A 12,784-nucleotide genomic window follows, 5' to 3' on the forward strand; every position below is an offset into this window, starting at 1 on the left:
ATGAAAATTATTGGGCTTTACGATTTTCACTAATGGCAAGCTTGAATGAATTGTTGGCCCAGTTGCGAGGATTAATCGGTTGCTATATATATATATATATATATACGCGCGCACACACAGACACACATACAGGAACAGGATATTTCTGCAGGGACAGCAAGGGAAGGCTGGATTTGTTTCGGGGTCAGTGCAATGGCATCCATTACAGCATTGCTGCATAATGACTGCAACGACGTGCCAACTGAATATCACTACTCCAGTCGCGTATATACGTTTATAGGATAATCGATGATATATTAACGTCATCGACGCACCTTCATGGACGAACGACCTAATTGCACTTGACAGACCATTCGTAGCGGACGTTGCGTCGATCGTTATTCACGCCGATCTATTTCTATACTTTCCAATGCCATTATTTTCTCCTCCTCGAATCATGACTCGCCACCAAATACGAAATCGTCGGCGCTGATCCAATCAACGCACGCGTTTGTACGAAAACTCCTTCTCTTAGCACGATTCCCACATAATAAACAACTCGTCCATTCTCTCCGACGCATAAATTGGCTAGCCAAATTAGACGAGCCACCCCCCCCCCCTCCAAATTCGTCCCATAACCCACGGTTCAACCATCCAATTAAGTAATTCGTCCTACCCGAAATTCTACAGCATTTTCCAGTACTTCAACCACGAATATCAGATGTTCAACGGGGGGTGGGCTCTTAATTAATGACTGGCGCGTTGATTAAATTAGTCAGCGAACTTATTCCCAGGGGAAAGATTTGCAGATATCCTGCCAGGTTGAAGGTCCGAGTCTAAAGGAGCGTGATTCTAACTCGGGATTCTCGTCTCGTGTACGGGGACGCGTTGTGTATACGTATATAGTTATTGGGTAAAATAAGAAAGAAAATTATCGAACGCGTCGATCGTGCGAATTTCTCGGAGATTCTGCGTGAAATAAACGGAATCTATATTTAGGCGGAGACTATAATGCGATTGTATTCCGGAGTGGATTGAAGCAATCCCCCCCCCCCCCCCCAAACCTTCCCTGTGAGATTTTGGTGCAGGGTACATGTATATACATACATATATATAGAGGAGAGATGCGTAACGGTTTCCGTCGCATTCTGAATTTCTCTATTAGCAACCCCTTTCCGTCTCTCGCAGAGCTACATCCGGCAAGTGTGTGCGCGTGTGCGCGCGTGTGTGTTGTGTGCCTAACAGACGCCAAGCGCGAACGCACAAAGATGAACGAGGACACAAATCATGAAGCGTTCTGCGCCCGAGAGAGGCAACTCTGCCGCTTGCTCGCGTTTCCATTGCCGGCTACGAGCTGCCGTTTGCCACGGGATGCTCCGAGATAACTCAAATCCCGACGCACGTGTAATTGAATCTCCGAGACTCGCGGAGGAATAATGCAAACGTTTCTGCTCCTCGAATCGATCGTTCCTCCAAGATTTTCTCCAACTTGTGTGGCCTCGACAGAATAAACTTTGACTAATCTCTTCGGAATGACTGTTAGAAGCCAATAGAATCCGACAAACTTTGCCTTTGTATATTTTATTGGCACGCGTATTACGGAGGAAGGTGACGAAATTTATAAATATATACCACGGTGGACAGATCGATTCGTTGAAGAGTTCAAAGGTTAAACGGACTTGCATCCCTGTAATTATAAGAGACATCAATTTTCTCGCTCTTACAGCGCTTTTCCCAAAAAATTTTCCATTTAGATTCAAAAAGGATCTTGGTAAAAAATTGATATCTGTTATAGTTTGGAAGATAAATGGATCCTTACACGTATATATACAGTTGAGGTTCCGGAATGCTTAAAGTGGTACACCTTATTCAGCTAAGACCCAATACGGAAGGTCCTTGAATATCATTTTCGTCGGGTTATTTATTTGCTGGAGAAGAACAGTGAACTATCGAATTATTTCGACGATAAATTTCAACGGAGGACGGCGTTAAAATCCACGCAAAGTTAAAAAAAGGAGTAAAGTTTATCCAGGGGAAAAATCTGTAAGGAGAGAAGAAGAAATTCAGCAATGCTGATACCCTTGTTAGAGTGGTTGGCGTATCCAGTGAGCTGCGTTAGAAGCACACAGGCAAATTCTCAAAATATATTTACTCGAGACATAATAGGAAAGGTCCTTGAAGATCCTCTTCGCGTCGTTTACCCTCGTAACAGCTGCGATAGAATTTTTTTCGTACTTGGACAGAAATCCGACCGGACGAATTCCAGCGGATTTTATCATGTCTTTATTGATATGGGACGAGCTAGGCTTTCTTTCGCGAGTGTACACATTCTAGGCGTACTCCAGCATGCGGCCAGGATTCTCAGCAATTTCCACACGGGGCAGGGGGCCCGTATCCCTCTCGGAGTCAAGTGACCTATCAATATCCTGCTGGCACCTCGGGCAACAAGCGCGCCTTCTCCGGCACTATCTACCAAATAATATACTTGCAGAATGCTTGCTCGCTCGCTCGTTGGACGACCAGACCTCGACCCATCCGAAAAGCTGCGAATAACGAAAAAAGAAAGGGACTGGAGGAGCGAAAAGATAGGGGAGGGGGTAGAGGAGAAAAAAAAAGGGAAGAAATATCGGAGAAATTCGCGTTGAACGGGCGAGGCCGGCATTTTTGAAACGGGTTCCTGCGTGACCGGGTTCGTCGATGAGAAAGAGAGTATCAGGCGGGAAACCGAAACGGGAGAAAAGACGAGAGAGAAAAGCGAGGAAGGATGAAAGCTGGCGCGAGAGACTATTTTGTGAAAAGGAGAGAAGCTGCTCCAAGAGGGAGGGAGTTGGAACGTGGAACGCGTGGGAGAGGGAGGGAATACAGCGTTTGTCTAGAAAGCTAAAGTGAAAAAGCTGATCAAGACCGGATGGGAATAAACTGTTTAAGGAGCGAGAGAGGAAGAGGGATACCTTGAGGAGAGAAAATGGAGAGTCGAGCGGAAGCGAAGAGCGAGAAAATGGGAAAAACTGCTGAAAGTATAAGAGTGGACAAAGATAAATTAGGTGTATTGAGCTGCTCCTATATATATATATATATATATAAACCTATAGCGAGATTGGAGTAAGGGAAAAAAGGGGAGGGAGAGAGAGAGAGAAAGAGTAATTTGGAGAATATGAGCATAAGCAAGGAATAGCTATATACAAGGAATGATAAGAAGAGTCACGAGTGAACGAGCCGGAAACAGAGGGATGGATGAAGAGAGAAAGAGAGAGAGAGAGAAGGGAGGGGGAGTGCTTGAAGCAGGAATGAGATTTGGAGGAAGGACGAGTGGAGTGAAGCAGAGAGAGAGAGAGAGAGAGAGAGAGAGCAATGAGAGTTGGATAGAGTGGTTTTGTGTGTATTGTATAATGCGAGTGAGAAGGAGAGGGAGAGAATAAAATAAAATGAAGAAAGTAGAAGGAGAGAAGAGGAGAAAGGAGAGTTTTTACGCGTGCGAGAGAGAGAGAGAGAGAGAGGAGTTTCTTTAGGGGGTGGTTGGTTGGTCGGTGGTGTTAGGAGGTAGGTAGAACGGGACGGCGCGTTCTGGGGGCGCAGAGCGAGCGCACAGGGAAGCTTCGGATCGATTCAGCCGCTCGAGTGGAGCTGAGACTATGCTAGGGCATGCCGAGCTATGTGCCTCTATACCTATACGTATGGGAGCACATACGCTCGAACCTTGCGTGAACACCCAACGCGTATACACGCGAGGCGAAGGAGGGATAAGAGAGAAAGACCCTCTTGTGTGGAATATCTTCGTGCATGCAGCACCTTCAAACAACTGCCGGGATTAACCAAGACGAAAAGCTTTTTCTTTCGTTCAAAGAAACTGGCTCCTTCGAATATTAACCGGCCCGTTCGAGGCTAAATTATTGCAACTGTGCGAAACAGTCCATCGAATCCTCGCTAGGCAATTTTAATTTTAATATTTACCATTCGAGGTTTTGATGTCTTCTATAAGGTATGTGTATTATAATGTATTTGTGGCGGGGTTAAATAATTAGCGCCGTTATTAATTAACCAATACGATTTTTGTACTATTGAAACGGAGCAAAGTGTGGTAATTTATTTCGAGGCGTGCCAAACATTTTTGCTACTTGCTTTGGTAGGGACGATAGATGCGAGCTAGGTGGATTGATGTATGAAAAACGTGACATTGATAAACAGTCAGGAATAATGCTACAAATGGATGCCAAAAGTTAACTGGAGAGGATAGCACCGAAGCTGAAGCAGCGGTTTTGCGAGGAACTGTATCTCTGATACGGATCGAACGTCGTTACTTTCAAATGAATTTGCGTCTTGGATTAATAATCTTTAGGGATTTTCTATAGAGGCTGAAATTACTACTCGTGTATCAGACTTTAATAATAATGTACTTGAGCGAATTTTTTATTTTTTTTTAAATGTTAACTTGGCGAGTTAGCGAAGAAACAATAATATTTAGATAGGACTAGGGCTGCAATAATCCGCAGTTTCCAAAGTTTTCAATTAACGATCCGCGAAGCACAGGTTTCTTTCGAGAGGGAACCGACCGATAGGAGCGAGATGGACGCAGCTGGACAGGCTGAATCGAAAACGCAAAGCATTCCAACGTGTGAAAACAGAATGAAACTAGTTATAATACAATCTAATGGAATAGCAGCTGCAAATAAATTTGTTCGCGGAGTCGAATTGCATACAGATTGCATGTAAAATACTCTAAAGTGAGAGTAGAAAATGTAGCAAAAGCAAAATATAGTCTAGAAAGTTATGAATATATCATACGCGATGAATACTAAAATTTGGTCGAGTCTATTCAACTATTCTACAGTTTAATAAGCACGCAGTGACAGTGCAATTATTCTACGGATACTTCGCATTATTGTTTACTTCGTTTCTACATGTTACGTCTACTTGCAGAAATTATCATTTATATGTGTACAGGCACACTCGGCAGTAATACAATTTTTTTGTCAAATTTTGGATTTGTAACTAGAGTTCCAATGGCACCCCAAAGAGTTCCACAACAATGTCTAATAGTTTTTATCGATAGGACTATTAGTTTAAAGGATATTAGCGTTTGAATATTAGAGAATGTGAATTTGGCACCGCAAATCATCTTTTTATAGTTTCCCTAGTTCAATCTGCAGAACTCTATTGCAAAATAGCAAGGAACTGTAGAACTTGTCCAGCTGCTACCAGAACTGTTTAGATTTTGTCCATTTTTAAAATTTGGGGTTCCAACTTAGCACTGGTAGGGGGTGGTTTATCCCTGGCCACCGCAGGCAACCTCGTCAGTCGGCAGGGTCGAAGAGGCAGAGAGGGAGTGGGAGGGGGGGGGGGGGGGGGGGGGGGGGGTGAGGATATCTCGACTCCGTAAGCGTTTCTGTCAACTGCGAACTGCAGGGGCAGCCGCATTGCTCGCGCGCGCGCTGCACCACTCTCTCCTGTCGGGGACGAACATGCAGACAGCGGCGCGCGTGTGTGTATACGCGTGAGTGTAGAAACGCGCACAGGAACGACCACCACGCGGAGAAGCCACAAGGGCTCGACGCTGCATCCGTGCGGGCTTCGTGATGCATGCCGTTTGTCACCATTCAAGACGCTGACGCCGAATACCGCACAATTCTCGTCGCGCGCGCGGCTCACCGTAGAATTTACCCCCCTCCCCCTCCCCCCCCCCCCCAACCACTGTCAACCGAACGACCACCCTGTGCATTATTCCCGACGCGACTCTGCGTCTCTACGCGCAAAATACCCTGGCTCCGTTTCCGGAACCCGTCCCATCAGGCCAAACCTGTAATATTCTCGATCGGCCAACCGATTCGCCAACCTACGTCCCCTTTCGATTCTGCAACTTCGGGCTACTCGATTTTCTGCCGATGATCGTTACTCGCTTTCTTGTGTACAGCGAGACTGCACGGGGATCGAGAGTCGCTGATACTTGGTCATTTGAACTGTGCATGGTATTGGGAAAATTAAAGTGGTGATTGCGCAGAAATTTTCTAGGGAATAGTATTTAAAAAAAACTATGTTTATTTACGTTTGGTTAAAAGTGTGCTCGAATGGAGGATCGCTGCAGATAAAAGAAATTGCGATGAAACGTGTACAACAATGCGTGCGTTATAGCCAATATATCGAACAAAACACGAAGCTTTGGAGGCAAAGCTTTCCAGCACTGTGCTTTATAGAGGAATGCCTTGACAAAACCTATCTATCCTCGGAACACCGCTATTAATTGCTGAAAAAAGCTAGCCCATAGGAGCGAGCAGCGTTACTTCATTTTCCAAAGCCGAATTTCCACATGCGTTTCCGCGTAAAGTTATTAATGTTTCGGTGATTGAACTCTGTGCGTTCGTGGAGATTAATTTAATCCGGCTGTTGGAAAACGATCGAAATGGATAGATCACGATGTGCGGTGATGGCTTTTGAGTCTTGCAAAAAGTGTAACGCGCGAAAAACCTAAACCCTGCACGGTCTAGACGTGATTTTTTATTTCAATTATTATCAATTTTCCAGAGGGAATACGTAGGCCCGAAGAGGACGTGAAAAATATTGGTAAATATATTTTTTGCATGGTTTATGATTTCTGGCGAAAAAATTCAATCGATTACTGCAAAGAAATGATAAATATGTCACGCATGGAGATTTGCTCCAACAAGCTCTTTGTCCAAACTATACGATTGATGATCGGTGGATAAAATTGACAGGGTGCTCCCGATACGCGATTGGAAACCTTTTAACATATTGCGCAAAGAGCCTAGGCCCGGATTTATTTGGCGAAAGTAGCTGTGCAGGAAACAAAGGGTGCACACCGCGTTATCTTTCTTTGATCCAATAGAGCCGGGCTAATCAGCAGAACGAGCCATCTGGACACGCTGTGCGTGTATATAACCGGAACGGGACTCGTTACTGCCCCGACACACTCTAGATGTTTATCTTTGATCCAACGACTAGCTGAATATAGCCTTGACAATGACGAATTACCACTTACACGGCGTTCTCCCAAGACTGGACCACCAAATACAAACTAGACCATGAATTCCATTATTTACCTCGACCGATATATAGATATCTCAAACTAATTCGTCAAAAATATCAAATTTTATTTAAACAATTCCAGTGATAAGGGTGCATAATTACGTCGGACGAGTAATGTACACAAGTTAGGGATAAAACTCTCTCTCTCTCTCTCTCTCTCTCTCTCTCTCTCTCTATATATATATATATATATATATAGGAAGGAAATTGACAGTAGCGAAAAAAGATTATAGCCGGACTATTAGCAGATTAGCCAGTGCAAAAGTTGGACGGTTCAGTCTTTGATTTGCCATTTCTCGGTTCTTCCGAGGGATTCAATTTCCTCGAGCGATTCTTTTCGCAGGTTATTGTTATACTCTTTCCAAGATAGAAGTAGTAAGAATCTCCCGATTAAAAGTTTGCGCGTCGTTCGGCATAATGGAGTTTCGATTCTGATTGGTATTCAGGCGAGGTCGCATCTATGCAGAGAAAAAGAGTGGCTTGTCGAGGCGAGGTTGCTAGCTGCTGGGAAACACGTTCGTCATATGCAATAACGAGCGAGATAACACGCGGTTTACGAAAGCCCCTCGCGTTCCCGCTTATATACACGCTTCAGCTTTTCGCCAGATTTCCAGTTCGAACAAGCTGCATACACTTTTCTCGGTACGTGCGTCGAACTTGAGATTCGACTAAGAATCCATTTCTTTCTATTTTTCATACCTCGCACCCCTAGCTTGTACGTAACTCCACCTGAAAATTTCTTTCCACGCAGCTTTCGTTAATATAGGTGAAACTTACTTACGTGCCGCAGTGTCTGTAATGGTTCTCAAACACACACACACACACACAATCGTACATAACAGGTGTGTTAAATTTCTGAAAATTTCCAATCGTCGCAATGACGTACTTTTGAATAAAAAAATGTAAGACTGATATTTTCACTGTGATTCAACTAGCGCGAACGCTCGACATATTTTCTATGTTTACAACGTGATTCTCATTTAAATAAGTGATTTATTTCTTTGATAAACACAATGGCCTCTTACGCATGAGAGCTCCTGCCGCGGAACTTTCCTATTCGAACAGATTTTCATTTCGCTAATATCGAACGTATTTTAATGCACGTTTCTCGATGGTGCGTTTCATGTTTACACAATACAAGAATCAATCAAATACTCGACAGCGTAATAAAACTTTATGTATAACTTTACGTAAATTCTGGTACAAAAGGGCTATTAATCATATTGCTGCATATTAAACTACACAAATCAAGAAACTGCAATAAAGCGAGAGAAATTCCGTACTGTTCAGCGATTGAATTTGAAACATGGTTGTACGAGAGAAAAATATCAAGTTAAAGCACAGCCCGGAATGACAATGTACTTCTCTTCTCGCTCCTTAAAGGAAGAGATAAAACTCCCTAACCTTATTATTTCCAAATCACTCGACTATATTTATCGCGTTAGATACCGCTGTTCGAGATACGCTCCTCTTTCAAACACTATAATATTTATCATAGAAAAATGCAAAAGAAACAATATTCAGCTTTAACGCAAAAAAAAACTATAAGAACGAGCAAAAAACGCGTAAAGATACATTTCGACGTATATAAAGTGATATAACTGGAGCTGTACACGGTACATTAAATTATTCCTTGGGTCTGGCTTGTGAGAAATAAATGAAAAAAGTAAATAAATAAATATAGAGTCGAGAGAGACGAACGAAGGGGTTGGAAACTGAGTATGACTCACCCCCTGGCCGATGAGCTGCACTGCGGCGATGTTGGTGCTTTCGGCTATGGTATCCTCTGCTTTTCGTGCTTTAGCTCGCTGGGCTGGGTCGTAACTACACTGCAACAGCGAAAAGAACAAAGAAAGAGTTAGTGGACGTTCCATGGTGCGATAAATCAGCAGCAGCTCCGTAATAACTGCTCGCGCGCTGTGTATATGTTCCTCGTGAAATAAAACCAATCTCCACCTACGCGCTGTGTATTAATGTACAGGGGGAGGGGGTGGCTACCCCACCCCTTCCCATCCCCAACTCTCGCATGGCTCGCTTTGTGTGCCGTGCACGGTTAACCTGAGTAATCACAGCGAGTCGGAATGGCTCGCTGGCGCATTCAGAGCTCCGCTGCTAACAAGCTATAACCGACTGAATAAGCTCCGGCTCTCTCTCTCTCTCTCTCTCTCCATTGGCGAAGACGCGGAAAGTAATTCAATCGAATTGGCAGAGATGGGGAGCCAGCGAGAGAGACGAGCGCAAGTGGCCCGCTTGACTTACGGCGAGTTTCGAAGACGAGCTTGTTTTCTCTCGAGTCTCTGGTAATCGCGTTAGCTAAACAAGGATTGACGCAAATAAGGTCCACCCGGATACACTTGAGCAAATTAGCCTTCTTTGCTCTTATTGCTATATATCTGACACAAGTTTGCTGTATGTACCGAGATGGAGAATGCTCCTTCTTGTGTATTACGAGTGGAAAAATATGCTGCGGATAATTGTTCAAGGTGTAATTTAACACAGGAAATGGAAATTTTGGTTTCTTTATTTATATTTACAGCATTTCGAGAATGCAACTGGATAGAGTTTAGATTTTTTTGTTATTAACTTATTAGGGAATTTTTGAATAGTTGAGTTTATTTGTGTTTAGTCTATCTTTATCTATGTATATGTTGACTAGGGGATAGCAAGAAAAAATAAAAACATAAAATAAACTGTTTAATTGGTAGTCGAGGCAAGGCCGAGATCACTTTATCTCTTGGCACTTTGCCTGTAGCCTCTCGTTAATTTGGCTTGTCGTCTACTTCGAAGCCAGTCAAGTGATTTCATCGAGTCAATACTGGCCAAAGCAGAAAGTTCCAACATGAAAATAATTTTATATATTGATAACTTTTTTAATTGACCAGTCTAAATCATGTACTTGGGTTGTGAAAACTTGAAAGCAATCCCTGAAGGAAATATGGTCCCAGTGACATAAAAACGACTGGATTTCTCTGCCATCGAGAGCAACCTCGTAATAAATTACCTACGTCATATAAAAATCCATAATTTTATTCAATTTCCTCCCCCAATCATACAAACTGGGAATATTGATAATAAATTGCTTCTCTCTCTCTCTCTCTCTCTCGTAAATGCTGCTATTAAATGAAAAATTGTAATATCTGACGTATAAAGAGACCATTATACAAAACATGAAGAAACTAGTATTAATAATTACCAAGCTGAAAGAGGATAGCATTTTTCCACTCGATAAAAACCCTCCTCTTCCGTACGCGATACAAAGAAACAAAGATACGTGTCAGATAGCAAAAGCAAAGAAGGCTAACTTGTTCGAGTGTATCTGAATGGACCGTGTTCCCCAAGAAAAACTGTCACACATCCCAGATAAAACAGTTTCCCAGAACCATATCAAGATAGTGTCAGCCACATAAAAACTAGGCTAAACCTCCTTGATTAACTAAAATTTGATTCCTGCCCAAAACCATAATATTTGATACAGTCAATAATGTTGTAAAAAATAAAGACTAAAATTCTAATTAAATGCAAGAAATACCCCTGTACATCTTATCAACCTTGATTTGGCCTATCAACAACCCGATACTTTCAACACAATTAGAATTAGCAGGACTGCGAGAAGACCAGAGAGAGAGAGAGAGAGAGAGAGAGAGAGAGAGAGAGAGAGAGAGAGAGAGAGAGAGAGAGAGAGAGAGAGAGAGAGAGAGAGAGAGAGAGAGAGATCTGGTCGATTCAATGGCGAAGGGAATCAAACGACTGATCAATGTGGAGTTATCGAGTTTCCAAGCTGACAAACGATTGAAGCGAATAATAATTTGGATCGATAAGGCTACAGTGCTATCCGAGGAGAGGAGATAAGCCTTAGATAAGGGACGGAGAATTGGTCGGCGCGGCATGGTACTAATCGCATGTTGGAACAATGAACGCACGCTGTCAGCAAGGAAGGGAGAGAGTGTTGGTATGGATTGTTTCGAAAGTAATTATAGACGACAGTGATGTCGGCAGTTCGAGTAGATCGAATAGCTCGAATCAAGCCCTCGATGTCTCCTGCTTCCTGCTTTCCGTGCGCAACAACACAAGCACCAGTCAATGTACCATACGATTACGTTAAACGTGCATCTAATAACAGACTTTGTCAAATTACAACCTTACTTTGCTTCCTCCGATATATCAGCTTGAAGAATCCTTTCATTACGTGCTGGACGCGACTTTACCTAAATTTAATTCTCTTTGAATAACGCCGAAGACGTGCACTGGCTCTATTTACATGTACAGAACACGTGTGATTTCTGTATAATTAAATTAAAGCAATTTATTATAGAAAACACAAACCTCTGTGAGAGAATAAAAATGCTAAAAACACACACGCATAAATATGGTAAGTGCAGACTATCGCACAGTGCTTTAAACGGTAAATTTGAGAATTATTCTACGCAATGGTTCGAACGAAATTCGTCTAATTAGAATCATTGCACAATCTCACGAAAGCTCTTATCCGCGCGATCCGAATAATACAATCAAGTATTAATTACAAATCCGATGTATGTAAATTATACATAGGAGGAGGGAGAGGGTGCGTGTGTGCATCGTTGTGAGAATTATAGGACAATGTTAGTTGGAAGTAGTAGTAATAGTCGGTGCACTGTCAGACGCGGTACACGTGTATATATAGTGATGCATAGACGTGCGTGTGCATAACGGGTGGTACAATCGAATTATCAGGAGCCGCGGGGAAATCCTTTAATACCGACACTCGAATTCGGAGCCTCCGGCCGATCGATTAATTCCCTATGAAATCACCAGCCAGACCCGTTCCCCACTGAGTGTGGATTAGGCCAGAATGCGAGTTGCGTCCGCAAGTGCACGAGAAGCATCGTTGCAAAATTAACGAAGAACTCCATTGGAGTGGGCTAAATAAAGGGCCGTGTACAACCTGCATAATCTCACAGCAAGTTGCCTGCCTGCACCACCCCGAAAACCATCAGAGTAATCGTATTACGTGCAATATTCGCTGCGTGCGTGCGTCGCCATTGCTTCGTCCAAAAAGATTCGACATTTTTTCCTATGGTTCACCGACTCGTTAAACCGACTGACGTGCACAATTTTTAATCGTTTATCAAATTACTGGAGAATTTCTAAGATTTCTTTGTATAACAGTGAAATTAATTTTTTTTCTTTGCTCTCGGTTATTGCTTTGATCTTTTTACATGTGTAATATGCATAAGGATGGAACAAATTTGTAGGACCAAGTGGTGGGGGGTATCAATCCGTCGAACGAAGGGTAGTCAAAGGGCTTAAGAACTGGCGCGATAAAGTATCTATTCTAAGACTTTCGAGACTGAGCAAAAGAGTTCCGCTTGCTCATATTTCGTCGAATCCCTTGTAAGAATCTTGTAACGTAACCGTATCAGGTTGAAATCGATAAAGTCACGTTTTAAACGACTGGAGTCGTACGAATAGCTGGAATATTTGCCAGACTCTCGTACCAAACGTTCTCTCTTCAAACGTATAAATTAATCGCGATGATATTTCAGTGACTTTATTACAAAATATAAATAAAAGTTGCTTCTCGCTTGTTTTTCCGGGGAAATCAAACTGGCTAAGTAGAAAGAGACGTGTAAAGTCGGACGGACAAATTTGCGAGAAACGATCAAGATTCTTCGACTCGGTGCAATTTAATTGAAAACGATAAAAGTTTAATAAACGTGTCGAGCAATGGAGAATCCTATCAGGGATAATCGAATAATTTAAATGAAAAAGCAAGGAGACAGTGATG

At 42.7% G+C, this 12,784-nt stretch overlaps 1 protein-coding gene across 3 annotated transcripts in view; it reads right to left on the reverse strand.

The window, feature by feature from the left end:
• The window catches only part of LOC136783133 (uncharacterized), a 208,953-nt gene that overhangs the window by 150,399 nt on the left and 45,770 nt on the right, over nt 1–12,784 (reverse strand). For all 3 annotated transcript variants that reach the window (XM_066743000.1, XM_066743003.1, XM_066743001.1), the window contains one exon: nt 8,748–8,846. The gene's annotated coding sequence lies outside the window, so the exon portion shown is untranslated. The remainder of the gene's footprint in view (nt 1–8,747; nt 8,847–12,784) is intronic.

This window comes from Prorops nasuta, unplaced genomic scaffold (genome assembly GCF_024137725.1).
Source record: "Prorops nasuta isolate Cenicafe-Biocafe unplaced genomic scaffold, Cenicafe_Pnas_1.2 PNAS00032, whole genome shotgun sequence".
NCBI lineage: Eukaryota > Metazoa > Arthropoda > Insecta > Hymenoptera > Bethylidae > Prorops > Prorops nasuta.